Source organism: Malus domestica, chromosome 12 (genome assembly GCF_042453785.1).
Source record: "Malus domestica chromosome 12, GDT2T_hap1".
NCBI classification, from domain to species: Eukaryota; Viridiplantae; Streptophyta; class Magnoliopsida; order Rosales; family Rosaceae; genus Malus; species Malus domestica.
In genome coordinates, this window is record NC_091672.1 from 4123532 (window position 1) to 4146795 (window position 23264).

The 23264-nt window shown below is 38.3% G+C and overlaps 1 pseudogene; it reads right to left on the reverse strand.

Annotated features, from left to right (window-relative positions):
- Positions 1 to 285: 285 nt before the first annotated feature.
- LOC103411534 (benzyl alcohol O-benzoyltransferase-like) lies at positions 286 to 12220 on the reverse strand (annotated as a pseudogene).
- Between the last annotated feature and the right edge of the window lie 11044 nt (positions 12221 to 23264).

Below are 23264 nucleotides of genomic sequence, written 5' to 3' on the forward strand. Positions count from 1 at the left end.
CTCTTTGTTGTTCTACACGTGGATAACATGTGATAAATATAACTGAATGTCACATGGAAAATATAAAAGCTTAAGATAAGAGAGAAATTGGCAACAAATTACAAGCTCAAAGGGTAACGCCACAAATACCTGTCCCTAAAATGAGGGAGAGGGAGCTCTTGATATGACAAGGTCTCGTCCTCCCCTTTACACATTTAATCTGTTAACAAAAAGAATAATTACATTCTGCTTGTCTACGAAAAGTTACCAACGACGTTCTTCAACCTACAAGTCCCACATAAGGAATTCAAGGAACTTTCGAATATATTCATTCCAAAAACATCCCTATTATTAAGGAGGCGTCCATATTACAGTAGAAAAGAAACTAATTAGGGAAAATAAAAGCAAAGAAATACATGCATGTATATGACATTCATATTTTACAGGGCAGACAAAATATATTTAGTAGAGCTATGAACCCTAATCAGTTCTTCATCCGCATTCAACATTGCATCTAGTTCCTTGATAAATCTCTCCATCGCCGCGGCCGGTAAACAAACCGGAACCACAATCCCATCTTCCCCTCTATTGTCTCTAGACGGTATGTAAAAGCTAGCGAGTCCAGTTATTAGGCCGACCCCGCCCTTCGCTGGCCCACCATAAGCCGCTTTTCCCCACCCAAAATCCACCTCTCCGAACCCAGCACGGGTCACATCCGACATAAGGTAAGAATTCACCACCGTGAAGTGGGGCCTACCCTTAATAACCATGAGGTCAGCCAACGACCGCATGTATTCCTCCGTCACATCCGCCTTGGCCTTCCTCACCAGCTCCAACGCGTACCCCAATGGGTTGTTGCATAGCCTCCATGCCGTCGTCACCGCCACCGGGAATGCAAACGTGTTGCCGTAATAACCCACCGGCAACGGAGGGTTGAACTTGGACCGCGCGTTCACAACGGACAACAGGCGCACCTCCTCATTTGGGTCTTTCTGGAGCGCGATGGTACGGCAGCGCCAGAGGCAGGCCGTGAGGACCTCGAACGTGGAGCACGTGCTGAGGTACTGCGGGACAAATCTTCGGATGGCGGACACCTCGGTGGGGCGGAAGAAAAAGGACCTGTGGACCATGCCATCAAGTGGGATTATGGTGCCATTGGTGTCTTCCACTTCTTAGTACTCGCGGTGCGTGCATGTCACGCGGGGTGGGTCACGCGCATTGAGCAGCTCCCGCTGCCACACGGGCTGGACGGTGGGGAAAGTTGCGCCGCGAGCTATCTCTCCTACGGCAGTCATGAATTGGACGAGCCCCGCCGCGTCGCTCATGGTGTGGTTAAGACGGAGGGCGAAGACGAAACCACCGCACTGGAGGCGCGTCACCTGTTTATGAATTACGAAGAACGTTGTTTAGTTGAAGGCTACATTGCAAACAAATTATTGTACAAACAGGACAATAATTGTCCCGAGTTGCCTAACTTTATGTACTATTATTATCATATGAAAAAAGACAATAATGTCACTTGATAGCTGTATAAACATGTGATCACATTAATGTCACTTTTGTGTATTCAAATTCCCATCGATGATAACTTAAATATTAGGGGTGTGATATCCACACACCCCATTTTACTTCTCACACACCTTTTTAATTTTCGGTCGTCGGATCGGATGAATTGAAGAAGATCAACAGACAAAAATTATCAAGGGGTGTGTGAGAAGTAAAATAGGGTGTGTGGATAGCACACCCCTAAATATTATTGTAAGTATGTTTGTTTAGAAAGTCAAGATACTCTTTTGGGGAGGAAAAGGATCCGTTCCGCAATCGTGATCATTAATTGTAAATCGTGTGATCAGTTTTCGTTATGTACTATTTATAGTTAATTTTAAATTTTAAATTTTAAAATAATTTATGACCGCACGATGTACAATGAACGGTCACGATCGCGAGATCTCTAGGATCCTCAAGAAAAGGATCCGGCGAGGATCCTTTTCCTTTAGAGAAAGAGATCATCCTTAGATCTCTTCCACCAAAGCCTAAGAATCAAGTGATCCGGACTTTTGAAGTTTGATCCAACGGCTAAAAACAGGAAGACCTAAAAGTTATAATAATTTTAGCCATTTGATCAAATTTCAACCTGGATCACTTGATCCTTGGGCTTTAGAGGGAGAGATCCAGAGAGGATCTCTTTCCTTCCTTTGGAGCTTACATTAAAGATGCCATGTACTCTTTTGGATCATCTAGTTTACTGTTAGTACCATTGTCGAAAGAAACATATGCATGTGATGAACATTGACACTTCAAATTTCTCCATAGATTTTCATCGTGAATGATAGATTGCAACTTTGAAACTTTCTCAAAAAACCATCAAGATTTTTCAATAATGGATGCATGATAGATGACAACGTTGAAAAAAGAGAGAGATGGATTCTTAAATATTATTCCACTACCACTACAATGAAGAGTAATACTGATATTATTAAGCCCATCTTTAAAGAAATATCAAATTATAATTGGTGGCTGACGTGGCAATTTAAAGTCTTGTGTCAAATTTGCTACTTCTCCAACTGAATTGTCAAATAAAATAGATCTTTAAATGGTTATAATTATTAAAAAAAAATGCTAAGACAAAAATTTTATTAGTTGAAATGTTAGTAGAATAAGGGATCCACTATTAAAATTAATTAAAAATAAATTTGACATTAATTTCAAATTTGACTCCTAATCACAAAGTCTTCAAATCCAGTCAACAAATAATACTTCGGTAGGAAAGACTTTTAATGTCAAATATGCACAGTGGCATTCCACTTAGGATTTTGATATCTCATTTGGAGATGTTTTAAAGTAAAAATTGATTAGCCTAGCGCATCGAAATCGAACCCCATAGAAGAAATTAACAGATGTAAGGTAATGTTGAGCGAATTTTGAATTTTTTTAAGACGACTTTTAAGTTTCAGGAGGGCAAAATAGGATTAAAGTTAAGTTTCAAGGGGCAAAATGGAGCGAACTTTGAGTTTCAGATAGTAAAGTGATAACTTTGAATTACAAAGAGTAAAGTGAAATTAAAATTGAGTTCCAATGAGTGTATTAAAAATAAGCCTAAATATTATTCGAAGTACTTTTTTTTGGACATTTTTAAAGTCAAACTTGCGTAATCATATAAAATAGTCAAATTATTACATTTTAAACAAAATTATTACCTATAAATTTTCGTAAAGTCAAACCTACGTAATCAACTTGTTACGCCAGAAGACAATTAAGTCGATATCTAATGAAAGAACTTCGCTGCTGAAAAAATCAGTAGTAGCCTCTACTGATGACCAATTACAACTGAACATGTGTCTAAGTTATGATTGGTCATCAGTAGAGGTTCACAACTTAGACACATGTTCAGTTATGATTGGTCATCAGCAGAGGCTGCTGCTGATTTTTTCAGCAGCCAAGTCTCATTCGATATCTAATTTGCATGAATCCATTTGTACCTTTTATTGTTTTTGGATAAGAAATATTTACAAACTAACCAACTTGCAGTTAAAAACTGAAAGTGTCAAAATAAGGTAATATAAACATAAGTTTTTTTTTGCTGAAATAATAGGAAAGAGAGTAAATTATTGATTTGGTCCCTTAATTAAAATAGAGTGAAAATTAAGTGTTAAATTTCTTTTTTTGGAAAAATAAATTTTTCAACTCATTAAAATTGTCAATCTATCCTTTAAAGTATATCTTATGCAAGTCTCGTGGATTAAATTAATGAAAAATTAGGTATAATAATTTTATATTTAATAATAAGGATGAATATTGTTGTAAACATTCCTAGTTTAAGTATGATTGTGTAAATCCTAGATAAGATTTTATTCTAGTTATCATTTCCTATTACAACTTGTATTACTTGGAGGAGAAGGAATATATTCTCTCCCTTTACTACTATAAATAAAGGCACAATGTAGGAGGGATAACAACACACACATTCCCCTACAATTCTACAAACACACATCTCTCTCCTCTCTCTCTCTGCCGCCGGCCCTAGTCCCTCTGTCAGATAAAATAGACCACAACACGTTATCAGCACGCTCCTACCGCTGCGCTTAGGAATCTGACGTTGGAGATTTTTTTTCTGCATCAAACCAGTTCATCCATATCATCACGCAATCAGGTTCTTTCCAAACAACGGCTTTTAACTCGATATTTTGCAAGCCCTGATAGCATGAACATTCACCATGATGCATGACCCAACTTTATGTTTTACGTATTTTAGATTCTACGTAAATTGTGTATGCTTCATAATCAAAATTGCTACAATTATGTGAATTTGATATTTGTCATGAATTGAATCCTACATATGTACATGCATTGAAACTATTATTTGCATATGCATCAACGTAAATATGTGATTCATTGAAATCCACATGCATATAATTATATTTGAATTAAAAAAATAATAATTTTTTGCGATTGGGATATGAGTTCTTTCGAACCCGTGACCACCATCCTGCAGATGGGGTATCACACGCAAATCAGAGAGCATTCAGCTCTCCTTGTTCCCAGAAACCCACGGAGCCAAGCCCCAAAAACCCAAAATCCCGACACCCTTCATGGTGTCCCCCGATCATGGAGTGGCCTACAGCCACAACCACGAACCTATTGGTTCTTGCTATAAACGACCTGAAGTCGTCCCATGTCGGTAATTGAACCAAGATTCACCGGAATCTCGTCGGAATTTTTTTGAAAAATTCGATTTCAATTTTTTTTTAGGGTTTTATAGTTGTTGAAACGTTGAGATTTTCTTATCTCCGTGATTGTCCACGACAACCATGACTCACCCCAAGTCCCAACAACCCCGACGCCGTCAAAATTTTCCGGTTTTCTTCTTCGGCATTGCACACCCAGCACGGCTGGGATTTCTTTTGGGTCTTTTTCCCGAACCCTACTCGGGCTCTGTCTCTCGGCCCGTGTAACAAAAGAAAAAAAACAATTTTTTTTGCTGGGCTCGCTTGCAGCGGCCCAGCCCACAAAGAAAACAATTTGTTTTTTTTATTTTCCTGGGCTCGCCTGCAACGGCCCATACCGAAAAAAGAGAAATTTTTTTTAAGGCTGCACACAGCAGCCCATTCCCCTCTCACCCCGTGGGCCTGCAGCCTACACCCGGGGGTCCTCGGCCTATATTTTTAGGCCCCGAGATTTTATTATTTAATTTTTTTTTAAATAATATGGGTTTTTATTTTTTCACCCACACTTTAATTTGGCCCCGAAGACCAAAAATAAATTAATTCACTTATCATTATACAATATTTCTGCATATATTCTTTGCATATTTGTTTGCATATATATTTGTGTTTGCCTGCAGGAATATATGAACCTGAAGTTCATAATTACTTTGAAACCCGAAGTTTCTTATACACATGCCTTGTTTGAAAACCTGAAGTTTTCACTTAAACATATCACCCATGAAAACCCGAAGTTTTTCATGCAAAATTAAACCAATACATGTCTATTAGAACCTGTATGTTCTACTCCTATGTGAATGGATTGATTTTTCTCCATTACACTAACCACATCGTGTCCATCTATTTTGTGATAGGAACATGTCGAACTTGAACAAACTCGACTTCACCGCTTTGGAGGTTTCTGGAAGGAACTACCTCAAGTGGGTTCAAGATGTGAAGCTCCACCTCACTGCAAAGAACTTGCGTCCTGCTATTGAAAAAGCAACAGATAAACCTGTTGGCGAGGCTGAAAAAGCCACTGCTATGATCTTCATCCGAAGACATATCCATGACGCTCTACAAACTGAGTACCTTGCTGAGGAGGATCCACGTGCATTATGGGTCGCTTTGGCTGATCGTTTCGATCACCAAAAGGACATATTCTTGCCTGAAGCAAGACACGACTGGCAGCACTTGCGCTTCCAAGACTTTAAGTCTGTGAATGAATATAATTCTGAAGTTTGTCGAATCCGATCACTTCTCAAGTTTTGCAATGAAACTTTGACTGAAGAGGATCTCCTGGAGAAGACCTACTCGACCTTCTCTGCTTCTAATATTGTCCTGCAGCAACAATATAGAGCTCAGAAGTTCACTAAGTTCTCGGATTTGATCTCTGTTTTACTTCTTGCTGAAAAGCAGAACCAGCTGTTGATGAAGAATCATCAAGCTCGACCTACTGGGGCTACTGCTGTGCCTGAAGCACATTATAGCACTAATCAGCACCCAAAACGCCAAAAGAGGCGTGGTAAGGGCGGCCAAAAGCCATCCCACCAAGGTCAACAGAGCCAAGGCCCATCCAAGGGAGGAAACAAAGCCCAGAAGCGCCCAAACCTCGCTCCCAAGGCCCCGAACTTCAAGAATAAGGGCAAAGCACCTGCCACAATGAATGACGATATGTGCTATCGTTGTGGTTCAAGGACCATTGGTCCCGTATTTGCCGTGCTCCCAAGAAGGTTGTGGATGCATATCATTCTCGTCGTACGAAGTTTGAATCAAACTTCCTGCAAGTGGACGAACCGGAGACTACAAAGATGGAGGTTTCTGATTTTCAGGAGGATACCACTCCTATGGAAGATTAGAATCTTAGACATAGACTTATTTTTCAGTTAAAATAAGACAATTGGGGCCGAATTCCACCTTGTGGCCGAACCCCACCTTGTTTTTTGGTTGATTTTGAACAATTTTCCTTTATGTTTTGGATTATTAGTTGGCGATTTATTTTGGATATTAAGTTTTTTCCTTGAATAAATGAAATTATTTTGAATTGATACTTGTTTTTATAAACTTTTATGCATGTGACCGATTCAAATTAATTTTTCATTCTAGGTATGACTAGTGGGAAAGTTAGTTGTCTGGCAGATAGTGCAACCACGCATACTGTTTTGCGTGAACGCATCTATTTCACTAACTTCGTACCTAAGAATGCACCTCTGACAACCCTCTCAGGCCCATCCAACCTGATCGAAGGATACGGTAAGGCACGTATAATGTTGTCCAATGGTACAATCTTGACCATTGCTGAGGCACTCTATTCTCCACGTTCCGGAAGAACGTTACTAAGTTTCAAGGACATTAGAGATAACAATTACCACGCTGAAACCCACGTAGAAAACGGAGTTGAATTTCTGTGCGTAACTTCCTACGAATATGGCCAGAAGCGTATTCTAGAGAAGATGGAGCGTAACCCGAGTGGTCTGTATACTACGACCATACGCCCCATAGAATGCCACTATGTGGCCGGCCCTACCACAGGGACCGCGCACGAAATTACACTTTGGCATGATCGTTTGGGACATCCTGGACGAATAGCGATGCGCCGTATCCTCAAAACTTCACACGGGCATCCACTAACCCGAAGCTTAGGTTCGATCCATGAAATTGCATGTCAAACATGTTCTATGGGAAAGCTTATTACTAAGCCTTCTTATGACAAGATTCGTTCGAATCCTCCCATTTTTCTACAACGGATTCAGGGGGACATTTGTGGACCGATTCAACCTCCATGCGGACCATTTAGATATTTTATGATTTTGGTTGACGCTTCTACACGTTGGGCACACGTGTGCTTGTTGTCCACAAGGAACGCTGCATTCTCCAAACTGTTGGCTCAGGTTATCAAGCTCAGGGCTCACCACCCTGATTATCCGATCAAATCTATTCGATTGGATAATGCTGGAGAATTCACATCTAAAACTTTTGATGACTATTGCATGTCGGTTGGGGTTGAAGTTGAACATCCTGTACCCCATGTTCACACCCAGAACGGCCTGGCAGAGGCTTTCATTAAGCGTTTACAAATGATTGCTCGATCGTTGGTCATACGTACCAAGCTCCTGATCGCTGCTTGGGGCCATGCAATATTGCACGCAGCAAAGTTGGTCCGCCTGAGGCCTGTTGCGACACAACCATTTAGTGCCCTTCAGTTGGTCACCGGATGCGAACCCGACATATCGCATCTGCGCGTTTTTGGTTGTGCGGTCTATGTGCCGATCTCGCCGCCCTTACGTACAAAAATGGGGCCTCAGCGAAGGATGGGAATCTATGTCGGATATGATTCTCCTTCGATTATTCGTTACTTAGAACCTTTGACAGGCGATCTGTTTACCGCTCGTTTCGCGGATTGTCACTTCTATGAGACAGTCTTCCCGTCGTTAGGGGGAGATAAGAACGTCAACGTTCCTAATGAACGACGCGAATTATCGTGGACGACTCCCACTTTGTCTCATTTAGATCCCCGCACCGCTCAGTCTGAAGCTGAAGTGCAGCGCATATTAGATCTCCAGAGCATAGCTCAGAGCATGCCAGATGCTTTCACCGATCTAGCGCGCGTGACAAGATCACATAGTCCAGCTGCGAATACGCCTGCAAAGATGGATGTACCAAATGTACGACGGACTACCCTCCTGGAAGCCCGGGACGCCAATTCTGGTGATCCACGTACATTAGCGGCTAGCCAATCATCTGCCCCTACACAAAAGCGTGGCAGACCCCTTGGTTCAAAGGATTCACACCCCCGGAAGAGGAAAACCACGGCACAAGGTCCTGAAGAGCCTACCGTAAATCCGACTATCGCTTACTCATTTTACCCAACTCATGAGGAAATTCTAGATTATGGAAGCGTCCTTGAAGAAACGAATCCTCCTCCCGAGAATCGTGAGATTTCGGTCTATTATGCTAGCTTAGATGATGTGTGGCGTAGAAATGAGATGATTGTCGACGATGCATTAGCATTTGCAGTAGCTACTGAGATCATGTTGAGCAATGACATTGAACCGCGTTCCGTTGATGAATGTCGACGTAGAGCTGATTGGTCAAACTGGAAACAAGCAATCCAAGTCGAACTTGATTCACTTGCGAAACGTAAGGTGTTTGGACTTGTAGTTCCTACTCCTCCACATGTGAAGCCCGTTGGCTACAAGTGGGTTTTCGTTCGGAAGCGTAATGAGAAGAACGAAATTGTGCGTTACAAAGCTCGTCTTGTAGCACAAGGTTTCTCACAACGCCCCGGGATTGACTATGACGAAACTTACTCACCCGTTATGGATGTGATTACTTTTCGATACCTTATCAGTTTGGTAGTTTCTGAAAAACTGGATATGCAGCTGATGGACGTAGTAACCGCGTATCTCTATGGGGATCTTGATACGGAAATTTATATGAAAGTTCCCGAAGGACTTACATTGACTGGTTCAAATATTTCCAAACCCCGGAACACGCTCTCAATTCGGCTGAGGCGTTCACTATACGGTTTGAAACAATCCGGAAGAATGTGGTATAACCGTTTAAGTGAGTATTTGACTAGTCAGGGATATGTGAATAACGAACTATGCCCTTGTGTGTTCATTAAGAAGTCACATTCCGGATTTGCGATTGTTGCAGTATATGTCGATGACATGAATCTCATCGGAACTCCTGAAGAGCTCGCGAGAACTGCTTCGCACCTGAAGTCGGAATTTGAGATGAAAGATCTAGGTAAGACTCGATACTGTCTCGGTCTCGAGATAGAGCATTGTTCGGATGGAATCCTAGTACATCAATCGAACTACACCCAGAAGGTGTTGCGCCGTTTTAATGAGGATAAAGCGAAGTCTTCGAGTACTCCTATGGTCGTTCGTACGCTAGATGCAAAGCGAGATCCCTTCCGTCCGAAGGAGGATGATGAAGAGATTTTGGAGCCTGAAGTTCCTTATCTAAGTGCGATAGGCGCTTTATTGTACTTAGCTCAATGCACTAGACCCGACATCTCCTTCGCTGTTAATCTTTTGGCAAGATACAGCAATGCACCAACACGCAGACATTGGACTGGCGTGAAAGACATCTTCCGTTACCTTAAGGGTACTACGGATTTGGGCTTATTCTATCCCTACGAATCCTCGAGTGATGCCGCACCCTATGCTCATCGGGTTGATTCTCGCCTTGTTGGTTATGCCGACGCTGGATACTTATCTGATCCGCACAAGGCGCGTTCTCAAACGGGTTATGTCTTTACCGTTGGAGGCACCGCAATATCTTGGAGGTCAACTAAACAGACCTTAGTTGCCACTTCGTCTAACCATGCTGAAATTCTCGCCTTACATGAAGCAACTCGGGAATGCTTTTGGTTGAGAGCAGTAGTGGGCCATATTCGAAGCTCCTGTGATCTTCATCCCACCGTTAATGCCCCGATGACGATTTTTGAAGACAACGCAGCTTGCATCGAACAGCTCAAGAAGGGTTACATCAAATGAGACAACACCAAGCATATTGCGCCGAAGTTCTTCTTTACACATCAACAACAAGAGCATCAGAAGATTGAAGTCACGCAAATCCGATCACAAGACAATCTGGCCGACCTCTTCACCAAATCACTACCGAAGGCGACGTTTCAGAAGCTTGTTCATGGAATTGGTATGCGTAAACTTTTTGAGTTGTAACTTTGCTATTTCTCTTTGGAATTATGTCAAACTCAGGGGGAGTATCTTCTAGATACTTGCTTGATCTTAATGTACTCTTTTTCCCTACGATTAGGAGCATTTTTCCCACTGGGTTTTTGCTACCTAACTAGGTTTTAACGAGGCACCCACCTTGGGCTGGTCATATCCCTGATGACGTCCTGTAGACGTTTCTTTTGACTTTGCATTTCTCACGCATTTTTCCTTAGACTATGGATTTTGTCCCTACTTGGGTTTTTGCCATAGCCTTAGGGTTTTTTAGTGAGACTTACTACTTATGCAAGTTCCTACCTTATTGAGAATAAGCGTTGTTCCTTGGAATCATTGCCGACGAGTCGACTTCCTCAACTTCTGCATGATGCTGAATCTACCTTGAGTATTTACCCACTCAAGGGGGAGTGTTGTAAACATTCCTAGTTTAAGTATGATTGTGTAAATCCTAGATAAGATTTGATTCTAGTTATCCTTTCCTATTACAACTTGTATTACTTGGAGGAGAAGGAATATCTTCTCTCCCTTTACTACTATAAATAAAGGCACAATGTAGGAGGGATAACAACACACACATTCCCCTACAATTCTACAAACACACATCTCTCTCCTCTCTCTCTCTGCCGCCGGCCCTAGTCCCTCTGTCAGATAAAATAGACCACAACAAATATGACTATTCTTAATGAGTTTACAAATATAATTTTCACTCCATAGTACGGAAACCAAATAACACATTACTCTAAAACCAGAATAAATCGGATCATAGAAAAATAACTTGAACCATAGAAAACTATTAGGGGCATTTAAATTTAATGCATCTTCTAATTTCAATAAATCTACATAATAACTTCTAACGAAAAAATTAATATACTAACATAAATTCATCTGCAGAACATATGACCTAACTCAAATAATACATGAATGTATATTAGCAAGAAACAAAACCTAATTAAAGGGTACAAAAACATAATATACCTACAAGTAATGCATATTAATATGTGATACAGGTTGATTATAAAAATTAAAAGTTAAAATCTACAAATGGGGTTTAGAGTAAGAATAAGAAGAACAAGAAAAACCAAAAAAAAAAAAGACGAAGAAATAATTAAAGATATAACTAGGAAGAAATTTATTTTTATAGTAAATTTTATCATTAAAGAAATTGAACTTATATCAAATTTTTCAAAACTATTATGTTAGTATAAAATATTAGAAGAAAAAAGCTAAATTGTGATGCTCTCCTGAGATGAAAATGATAGTAATGAAACTTTGAGTCCTAAATTTCTATAAAGTATATACGTAATTGTACCTGAATTAGTAAGAGTGGGCAATTAAGAACCCCATCGAAACCAGGAACATTATAAAGAAGCTCTTCCAAGCAAGGAAACGGCGGTTGAAGGTTGTCACCAAAACTGCTCTAGGGTAATGTTAGCATCAGCCTCAATGAACATGATACCCTCAGCTGTGCATTCCACCGCGAGCTTTCGGTTAGGCCCCTCCCTGAGCCTACCAGCAAAAGGGTAGTAAAACACTAGAGTTTGTGCAATTGCCTCTCTAATGACATGTACGGGGTCTTTCCCTTGCATAGAGGGATCGTACTGATAAAGTTGTAGCACGGGGATCTGAAACCGAAGACCTTCTTGGTCATCAATATCAGAAAGTTGTCGAAACTCATAGGGCGTGACTTTTGCTGGCACTACCAGTTCCGGTTGGCGCCTCCGCACTATGAACACCAAAGAACTAGGAGGGGATGCCATGTCCTGAGTAAGAGAGAATTATGATGGTTGTCACACTAGAATCTTGACAGGGTTGTAGTCGTGGGTTGTGTACTATCGTAATTCTGGTGGAGAGTTTATTTATAATGCAATAGAGGGCATTAGGAAATGTGAATGCATGGCCTACACCTTTTTTTTTGTGGACTAGGATTCTCTAACAGTTGGTGTACCGGCTTGAAAAATATCTTTTTAGGAAGATGTAAACATCCATTTCCTACTCAATTTCATGGGACTTTTGATCGGACTGACATGAACCTTTATAATGGACTTGGACTAAAAGAAATAGAGAAAAAGAAAGTGTTCGGACTGAAAACATGTGTCCGGCTTGTTCAAGGCCCAACTCACTGGATTTTAACTGATATCTTGATGGGTATTTCATTTTGTTGCAAATGAACAGTGCAGCCCAAGATTTCAAAAGTGCTTTATGGCGTGGCATAATGGGCGGCAAAGAAGCCCTCTTGTAGCCCAAGTTTTCAAAAGTGCTTTATGATGTGGCATCATGGACGGCAAAGAAACCTTCTTTCACATTAAAGAAGGTAATTCAATCGATTTTTTTATTGAAGACAATTTCTTTCTAATGGCAATTTAGTAGTTACAGTGGAATAAAAGGTCAAGTTGCAAGATGAAAACTCATCCTCTGGCAGCAGTTAAATCAACAACTTGTTCAGAAGGGGAATGAACTAAGAGGAAAAGGCTTACATTGAGGAAAACTAATGAAAAGGGCTTGAAAATTTTGAGTTTTAATGATAAGGACAAAATAAAGGGTAAAGTGAATAGTACAATGATTGACTTTTTAGTGTAAAAATGTGGTTTTTCGTTAAAGTGAATAGTACCGGGTGCTTTTCGTTAAAGTTCCCCTTACATTGGGCGTGAGGGCTTAGCCGGCCAACTTCGACTGGGGTTCCAGCCGTTTTTAAATATTCATTTAAATATATGTTTGTGTATTGAAAAAAGGCACATTTGTAGTCATTGATCATGTACATACTTGATCATTCCACAAAATGAAGGCTTTTCTCTGTAAACGTTAATTGTACATATTGCGTATTTCTTCTTCATACACAACACATGTGGTGCACATACATCATACATATGTATGTATATACATTAATTAAGAAGAAATACTCATAAAAAAATTATACTCGAACAATAACCACACTTGTATTATGTTTTCTTTTAACATTTGCACATAAACGAATATTTCCTACACATTTCTCATTGGGTAGCTGAAAATCAAAACCTAAAAGAACATGAATAATTAATTGAAATCTTTACATGGGGCATATAACATCGCTTATTATTTAACATCATCTTAAATTATACAAAGACTACCATTGGAAGCTAAGTCTCTATTTCTCAAAACAGGCATGTCAACTACCTATCGCTTTTCTCCCCACGTCTTACTCTCGAAAAATTCATTCAGCATTGACTCAATATTCTCCGGACGTAGCTTTATATACTTCCCCGGGTTTTTTCCCTCTTAATCATAGGCTTGCAACACGATGCTTGTCAACGTTGATGCCAGAAATGCAGAAATCATGGATCTTTTTCATAGGAAATGTTCGAAAATAGGAGAAAACATACCCGAAACGTTTGATGAATGATCTGTAAGCAGGCAAGAGGATCAGAGAACCTAAAGTTGAGCTCATGCCCAATGCGGTTTGAGATAATGTCATTGAAAAGCATATTGGCTTTGATAATAACGCTTATCGGGTTAGGAAGAGAGTGATTGAAACAAGCATGGCATCGTTCTTTCCAAATCTCCCAACAGACCACACCAATATAAACCATAATCTTATTCCTTTGAATCTTTGAAGTAGACCCAATATGTGAAACTGATTGGAACCATCTTCCAAGAGTAGTCACTGCTTATAAGTTTGGTCGACAGGATAACAAGGAACCATACCATACATAGCTCACCCAAAGACAAAGAAGAAGAATGTGTTCTGTTGATTCTTCAAACTCCTCACAAAATGGACAGAGAGGGTTTGGGTTGATATGACGTGTGAACAAATTCTTCTTTGTTGGGATCAAAAAATTATTGATCTTCGGCACCATTTTGAGGGACCAAATGATTTTCCAAACTTGAGAATCAATTTGATGAGATGTCTGTGCCGCAGTGGAGGGGATCAGACTACATTGATGAAAAGCCCATCGATAACCACTCTTTACATAGTACATTCCATCACGATTCCATGGCCAGACTAACCTGTCCTCCTCTTCCAAATTATAGAGCGAAATCGATGCAATAGTGTGAAGGTCACGTTAAGTCGTGATGTGGGATATTTCATCAAGTTTCCAATGTCCCATATTGATGTCAATAAGAGAACTGACCATAGTCGGCAAAGGCCCTGGTATGATTCTTTTCGGTTTGATACAAGACGACGTCAATGGTGGCAGCCAATTATCCTTCCATATCCGAATTCGAGAACCGTCCCCAACTTGCCATTTGCATCATTCAGACAAAATCCTTCTGCCTTCTAAAAGGCTAGTCCATGCCTATAAAGGACGGGCACCACGAGTAGCTTCCAATATGTTTCCTCTAGGAAAGTAGCGAGATTTCATAACACGAACCCAAAAAGAATCAGGATTGATCCACAACCTCCAACACTATTTTGGAAGAAGAGCAAGGTTGAAGTTTTCCAAATCTCTGAAACCCATCCCTCATTTGTCTTTAGATTCACATAAGTCACTACATGCATTCCACTGAATTTTATTGCCCGTTTCAGTATTACCCCACCAAAAATTGCTCAAAACGGTGTTCAATTCAGTGCAAGTCGACTTGGGAAATTTGAAACATGACATGGGATAAGCTGGAATAGCCAGCGCTACCGATTTCAATAAGCTTTCTCTCCCAGCCATAGTTAATTCCTTGGCTTTCCACCCTTGGATGCGATTTTAGATACGTTATTTGGCATAGCTAAGAGCGTCACGCTTTGACCTGCCCCAAATGGAAGGGAGACCAAGGTATTTTCCGGGGTTATTGGTGTTCGGAATCTTCAAAATTGAGCATAGAATATATCGACAAGAGGTGGGAGTGTTGAGGCTGAAGTATATAGCTGACTTGGAATAGTTAATACGATGCTGGGATGCATGACAATATTCCTCAAGGATCTCCATCAAATACTTGCAATTTCCTTCACTTGCCCGAATGAAAAAGAGAGAATCATCGGCGAAAATGAGACGTGAAATTAACGGACCACAACTGCAAATTTTTATACCCCGCAAAGACAAATTGTTAGTGGCAAAAGCAACACTTCTAGATAAAACCTCACTCACTAGTAGGAAAAGATAAGGGGATAAATGGTCTCCTTGTCTTAACCCTCTAGTAGGATGAAAGTATTTTCCCCGCTTCTCATTGATTACCACCAAAAAGAAATGGTGGTAACACACCCCATGACCAAACCAATCCAACCCTCATTAAAACCCATCATCCGCATTGTCTCCTCCAAGAAATCCCACTCCACCCTATCATATGCTTTGTTCATATCTAATTTAAGCGCTAGCTCATGTCGCCCTCCACTACTCTTCAACTTTAGGTAATGAAAGACTTCGTGGGCTACCAAAAGATTATCTTGTATTTGTCTACGAGGGACAAAAGCATTTTGGTGGCATGATATGATATTTGGAAGGATGGTATTCAACCTATTGGCGAGGATTTTGGAAAAGATTTTATAGGACTTGCAGCAGAGGCTTATTGGATGGTATTGGCTAGCGTTTTCCGAGTTAGGTACTTTTGGAATCAAGGCAATATGGGTTTTGTTGATTTGTGACAAGAGGATATTTTCTTTCGAGAAATCATTGGCAGTGCAAACAATGGTCTCATTCAAGATATGCCAGAACCTATTGTAGAAAAATCCTGGAAATCCATCAGGACCATGGGCCTTTAGGGATCCCAAGTGAAAGGCTGCATCTTTCACTTCATCATTGGTAAAAGGAGAGCATAACAAAGCATTCATCTCCAAGGTAATGGACGCTTGCAACCCAGTTAAAGCTTTCCCCCAATCTCTTGCCATCTGACTTGTATAAATTCATAAAGAACGTTTCAAAGGTATCTCTTATATCACCATTTTCTTCAGCCCATACTCCATCCTCATTTGCAACTCTCGTGATTTTGTTTTTACAACGCCTCTGCATCGTTGTAAGGTGGAAGAAGCGAGTATTGGAGAGCCAGCTAATCCTGGAACGTTGTTGCCAAAATTTCTCTTCTCTAGCCCAAATACTAGATAGTTGAGCACTGATCTCTAATTCTCTAGCATTATTCAAGATAAAACTGCTTTGAATCTGCTCAAGCTCCCCTAATAACTGGCCAGCAAGTTCGTGATCTTTTGAAAATTTCTCCTTACTCCAGGCAATGAGTCTTCGCCTGCAACAGCTAGCCCAAAGAAGAAGACCATTTGTGTAACTCACTCCTTCCAAGACCTTCATTCCACCCTGTCTCGACAATTTCCCTGCAGTCAGGGTCATCAGCCCAGAAAGCTTCCAACTTAAAAAGCTTGCGGGATTTAGGAACATCGGAGATAGTCTGGGACAGAATAAAACAATGGTCTGATCCAATCCGCTATCCATGAGTTACAGAAGAACTAGGCCATTTGTCAATCCATGCTTCATTCACTAAAAACAGATCCAACCTTTCTTGTAGGATAACAACTTCATCTTCTTTCCTAACCCAAGTGAACAGCGGGCCACAAAATCCAATATCCAGGAGATAGTTATTATCTATAAAATCTCTTAGAAATCTGGCTCTGATAGGATTCCATTGACTCCCACCAAGCTTTTCATGTTGCCATAGAAGCTCAATAAGATCCCCCACCACCATCCATCGCTTATTAATATCACTCCCCGAGTGTATAATTGATGCCCAAAGCTCTGTTTTTCCACATGATATGGGGGGCCATAAATGAAGGAGCAACGAATATCCAAATTACCGAAGAAGAGTACACACGAATATCATGTAGGACATATTCTGAAATCACAACAATAAGACATTAGGATCACGAATAAATCAAATCAATACGAAATAGAGATCGATTAATTATATTGAACTTATCTGTAGAATTCGGAAGACATGGTTATGAAAGTGAAGTCATTGATGAACATTAAGTTGTCTTCTACTTCCAATACTTCAAAATATCTCTCTACCATGAATAGGGTTTGGCGTGAATGAGAGAACAAGCGTATGGAAGCAAAGACTTAACCGTGGTATTTATATCATTAGGGTTTTCATCACATTCGACCTATCATTGGCTGTTAAGATCTACCCTATCTCTCTAGTATTTAAGTCCCACCATGATACGATATCTTTATAATAAATCTATCAGATTTCCTCTAGGTTAATTGCAAGGGATAAGACTCCATAATCCTTATTAGGTTGGGACTATCGGATCACTTGGTTGCTAACCACTCGATAGACAATTGGCTTACAACAAAATGATCCAATACAACATTCATTGTCATTCACAATCTTACATTCTCCCACTTGAATGTCAATTATTCATCCTAACAAAATAAGAACTCATGGTGATCACTGAGTCTTCATAAGTATGCAATAACCTTTCCTAGTAACCTGTCACTTTGAATCGAATGCAGAACCAAAGAAAACAAAGAACAACTTGGTCTGTTCTTTGCACTCCAGGATTACATACACATTCAACTCAAAGTACTTTGTTACTAACGAAGTCATGGTGTCAAGAGCTAATAGTCAAAACATTAGCTCACAATAGTCGAACTAAAAATATGAAAATATATTTTAGTACAAAAGTAGTTCACAAAAGAACTCAATAACGTTGGTAACAACATCCAACTTTGCTGTCAATTTAGAATATAATAAGAGAACAAGTAAAATACGATATACTGTTTACAAAATTAGGACCTCTTATTAAAACTTATGAACAAAATTTAAACCAAATTTACTCTTAAAGTATCAGCCACTAACACTTCAAATTTTAAACACAAAAGGTAATCTCTTACTCCCACTGATTAACAGAGGCAAAATTATATATAGATAAATTATTATTACTCCCACTGATTAAGAGAGTAAAACAAAACTTAGTAAATGTCTACAAAATGAAACAGATACCTTACAAATGTTGGAAATGTGCCCTAAAACCAATCATATGATGATACTTTACGGACATTTCACATGTTAAACTAATCTAGTTTAATATCAAGGGCAAACATTATTGTTTGAGCCGTCTCATATAAATGTTATATGCTTAAACGATAAGTCCAAGGAATATGTGATTCGGAGAATGCGATCTAAAGAAGTTAGATTCATGAGACCATTCTTTCGTAGACACATCCTAAACGTTCCTGATCATAGGATTGCCAATTGGGCATTGACAGTCCGTTAAGATCAGTACGTCATGTGTCTTCTCTCATGGAGAGAGACTAGTCTCGAGTCATTGGTGTGTGTGACATCAAGACAAGTACGTAGGTGCTCAGTAGAGAATGAGTTCACTGAACACGATCAACGAAGAGTTCTCATATTCATGTCACATGAGAACTCATGGTTGGGATAATGCAAAGTAGTCCTTTGACCTGAGGCATCACGTTTGTCTTGTGGTTAAGTCCTTGATCTTTGATTATGTCAAAGTCACCCCATCCGCGGGTGTCCACGGCATCGTTGGGGTTAAGTCACTTAGCTATGGAGGCAAGTGAATGCGCAACAAGGGATCTCTAACCTTCAAACCGTTTGAGAGAGAATACTCTATGATATGATTTAGAACCTCTTGCCAGAGTATGAATGAGATTTAGGAAGTCGTTCCAAATCACATTCAAGGTAATCATATAAGCACACGAATCACATTGGATAGTATACATGAATAAATAAACTATCAAACCAAACAATGTGATCAAGAGTATTGTATTAGAGAAAGACCGTATTGCATTTGTAATCCTAAACTGAATAGGTTCTCTACCTCTTCTGATTAGCTTGGGTAACCATGATATGCTGCTAGGTGTCACTCATGGTTTGTGGAAGCCCTAAACGTGTGTAATCACTAAAGGGAGAATTGAAAGTAAGTTTCAATTCACAATCGATTTGAAAGAGTTCTAATCGCCCACTGCCTCGCTAAAATGAACCTAATGGATCGTACACCGTGTAAGGTGGAGATTGAAGAAACAATGGAAATGAGTAAGAATAATTAAATGGTTTAATTATTTATGGCAAGGATTAATTAATATGTTAATTAATCAAACGAATAAGTTCGTTAAAGACCTCGGGATAGTTTTGGACCTTAAGGCCCAATGGGCTTCGAACGTCAAGCCCATTGACTTAAGTTGTATGACAATTTAATGAATAAAGATTCACAAAGGCCCAAAAGCCCAAATCCCTTATGCGGCCGGCCATGTGTGTTGAATTAGGGTTTTTGGTTCTTAAGTCATTTAAAGAAGTGACTATATAAAGAACTTTATAGCCTAAAATTCATTATGGGTTTCTTTTAGAGAAAATTGGTGAGAACTTGTCTCTCCTTTTCTCTCTAGGAGGCCGGCCCCCTTGGAGGGTGTATCTAGCAATCCCACTACTCCAAGGTCACTCATTCCTTTTCCAATCTCTCCTTGGTGTGGAGACTTAGAGGTTCTCAATTTTGGGAACTTGGAGAAACCTATTCTTCCATCCAAATCCATAGATTTTAGATGCAAGGAATGAAAGCCCTCTCTTTGGGTGATTAGCCTTTGCTTATGCAAAGAGGAATCTACAAAGGTATATATTTCTCAACTCACTTTGATTTGAGTTGAGTCTTGGTTCACCAATCTACTAGGCTTTGAATTTCATGGGTAATGTTTTGTTTTTGAATGCATGCAAGCATGATTCCGCCTTTTAATTGTTAAATGCATGCTATAGATGTTATTCAAATGAACATGTTTTCACAAAATAATCATTCAACAAATACTCCCATTAGCAAACCATTAGTCATGGGATCTAAAACATAAAATTTGTGAGCTCAACATCTTTATTCTAGATATCTGTAAGGAAGTGACTCTTGTGACTACAAAACTATACAAAATCATTTGGTCAGTTTTGTTCATCTAACATTTGACAGAAATAGAAAACTTTAACTAAATGTTTTCTTATTGCATCAAAAGCATATAATTCTAGAATCATCTTTGGACAGAAACTAATTATATTGGGTTTGCATAGCTAAAACATGAAATACAAGGGTAAACGTATATAGCTTCAACACTTTTGAGCAGATGAAGTATATGCAATCTTATCAATTTCACGTTTCACTATACATTGATTTATAGTTGTACTGAATAAGAAAACACTTTTAAGTAGATTAATTATTCATCAATAACATATAAATCACAAGTCCAATTTCTTGAACATACAAGAATTAATAAGCAAAACACTTTTGAGCAGAATATACTCATTAACCCTTCTTAAATTTCCTACAAGATTAGTTGCATATATAACAAATAAAATATAAACAAGTATGATAATGTACGTTTTATCTACCAAAACTATGACCATTAAAAGCATGCAAAATTGATGAGTGTGAAGCCCATATTACATTATTTCTCCCACTTGGGCAAACACTCAAAATTGCAAGGTTAAACACCAGAGAAAGTGGTTTTCATATAACAAAATATAGGGTAGTTGAATCAATAAAGATACTGTAATCTCTACCAAAATGTCAAATTTAATCATAATTTAAATAAAACCAATTTACAATCTTTAATATGCTCAAAACACGAAAATTTCTTAAATAAATTAAAGGTTCATTTCATTAGATAAATAACTTTTAATATGCCCAAAACGTTAAAATTTCTTAAACAAATTTGTTGTGTCACAAAATAGTTGGTTTGGACATAATAAACCATCTATATGTATCAAAATTAGGCTTATATAAGGAACAATATCTAAACATTATTAATCAATCTAAAAGGGACAAGTGATTAGATAAACCAATGGTTACAAAATTTATTTTAGTGTATGAGAGAAGACTCACATATGTTTTAAAGATTAGGTCATAAATTAAAATGAAACCTAATAAGAGAATCCAACTCAAAATTTATGTTTTAATTCTAAAACAAAGTCAATTAAAGTAAACACATAGATATCTCAACAACATCAATTTTTCAACAATAATTTTAATCCAATTTAGAATTCACAGAAAATTAAGGCAAAAGATTGGCAAATTTACCTACTCATTCTCGATTCTAGAAGATTCATCATAGAAGTAGTCGAGTTGTGGAGGATCGAACAAACTCCAAATTGCATGATTGTTACATCTTTGGGCAAAAACTAATCATGCAAAGAAAATACCTGTATAGCTAGCCAAAACACAAAATACATATAGCTTCAACAGCTTTGGCCAGATGAACATATGTTAAAAGTATTTTATGATTTGCTATAATACTAATTTATAATTGGTGAATGATTTCCTGAATTTCCCAGTGGGACAAAAGTATTCACCATATAAATTAGAATTCTGATTTTTCAAAATAATCTTTTAGAATAGTATTAAATAACCGTTTTGTTGGATATTCAATGATTCTCAAAAGATTCAATCAGACACAAAAAGTATGTCATTGTTGACATTGAACAATAGAGTTTTCGAAAGAGGAAACATGGTTATTCAGTTATTCGATAGCGACCAAAATGATCAATTAGTAAACTGATGCCACTTTCCAATTTCTCTCAAAAGAAAATTATCATCATAATTAGAATTGATGACCAAACAAAACATTGGTTTAAGCAAAACAAACCAATACATCTTTAAATCAAAATTTAATCAGCGTTGTCTATAAAATTCATTAGTATTGAGAATTTGCATAAAATAAAGACATATCAAAACCATAACCTTGTATAATAATTGGTACCAATAGATGTGCACATATCAGTGAAACAATATCACATAACAAAACTAGTTTTGAAGTACCAAAAATAAAATTCAGCAGTACTACTTTAGTTTGCAAATTCACTAAAAACTCAATTCTCTTTAGATTGTCATGAAAATTTTTTTAGGTATGCACCAAACATATATGGCTACTATTTCGCAAAATTTCATGATTTTTAAAATTTTATAAGCGAGCCAAAAAATGAATTCGAAAAGAGAGGTGCTGCAGAAACAACAGAATTTCTGCAAAACATATCCGAGACTAAATAATTCACCAAAACTTCAATCTTCCTCCAATGTGCATGAAATGTTTTAGAAATGAAGTAAACATATAAATCTGTTAATTCCCAAAATTTCATAATTTTTAAGACTTTACAATTGTACAAAAAAAATTAGAATTGGGATGTGCTGCAGAAACGACAAAAAATTCTGCAGTACATACTGGAGACTTAATAATTCACCAAAATTTCAATTTTTCTCCAATATGCATGAAGATTTTCAGAAATGAATTAGACATGTAAATATATTGTCACCCAAAATTCCATGATTATTGAGATTTTAAAAGTGGGCTAAAAAATAAAATCGAAATGGAATTTGCTGCAGAAACTGCATAAATTCTGCAGGAAAGTCCCGAGATTAAAAATTCACCAATAATTCATTTTCAAACCAATGCTCATAAAAATTTCCAAATTTGAAATAAATATCTCAATGTATGTCATACTAAAAGTTCATGAATTTATGAGTTACATAGATATATCAAAATAATATCACAAACAGACTATTCTGCAGAAGTCTGCAGAATTCCAACAACATGGCATCACGCTTAAAAATTTACCATAAATCCATTTATGGTCCAAAAAACTTGAAAAAATACCAACGTCTAAAATCCATTTAATATTACGACATGACAAAATTTCATAAAATTTGAAGTTAGGGAAGTCTATCAAAAACTAGAGTGTCTATCATGCCCAGGTTATAGTGACGACATGAATGGTTTTCCTTTTTATGTGAGTTTCTTACCCTTTTCTACATATCACATTTTTAAATGTAAAGTCCTTTAATTGATTCCTCACTCCAAAACATATTAACACAGAGAATACTTATGTGGAGCAACAATATTAAGCCTAAATTGAATCATAAGTTGTCCAGACTTATAGGTAATCAACCATATGAAATATGCACTTATACCAAACAAGAGTCTGCAGAAGATTTACGACACCATTGAAGAAACTCCCGAAAATTTCATTTAAGAATTGATAGTTCAGA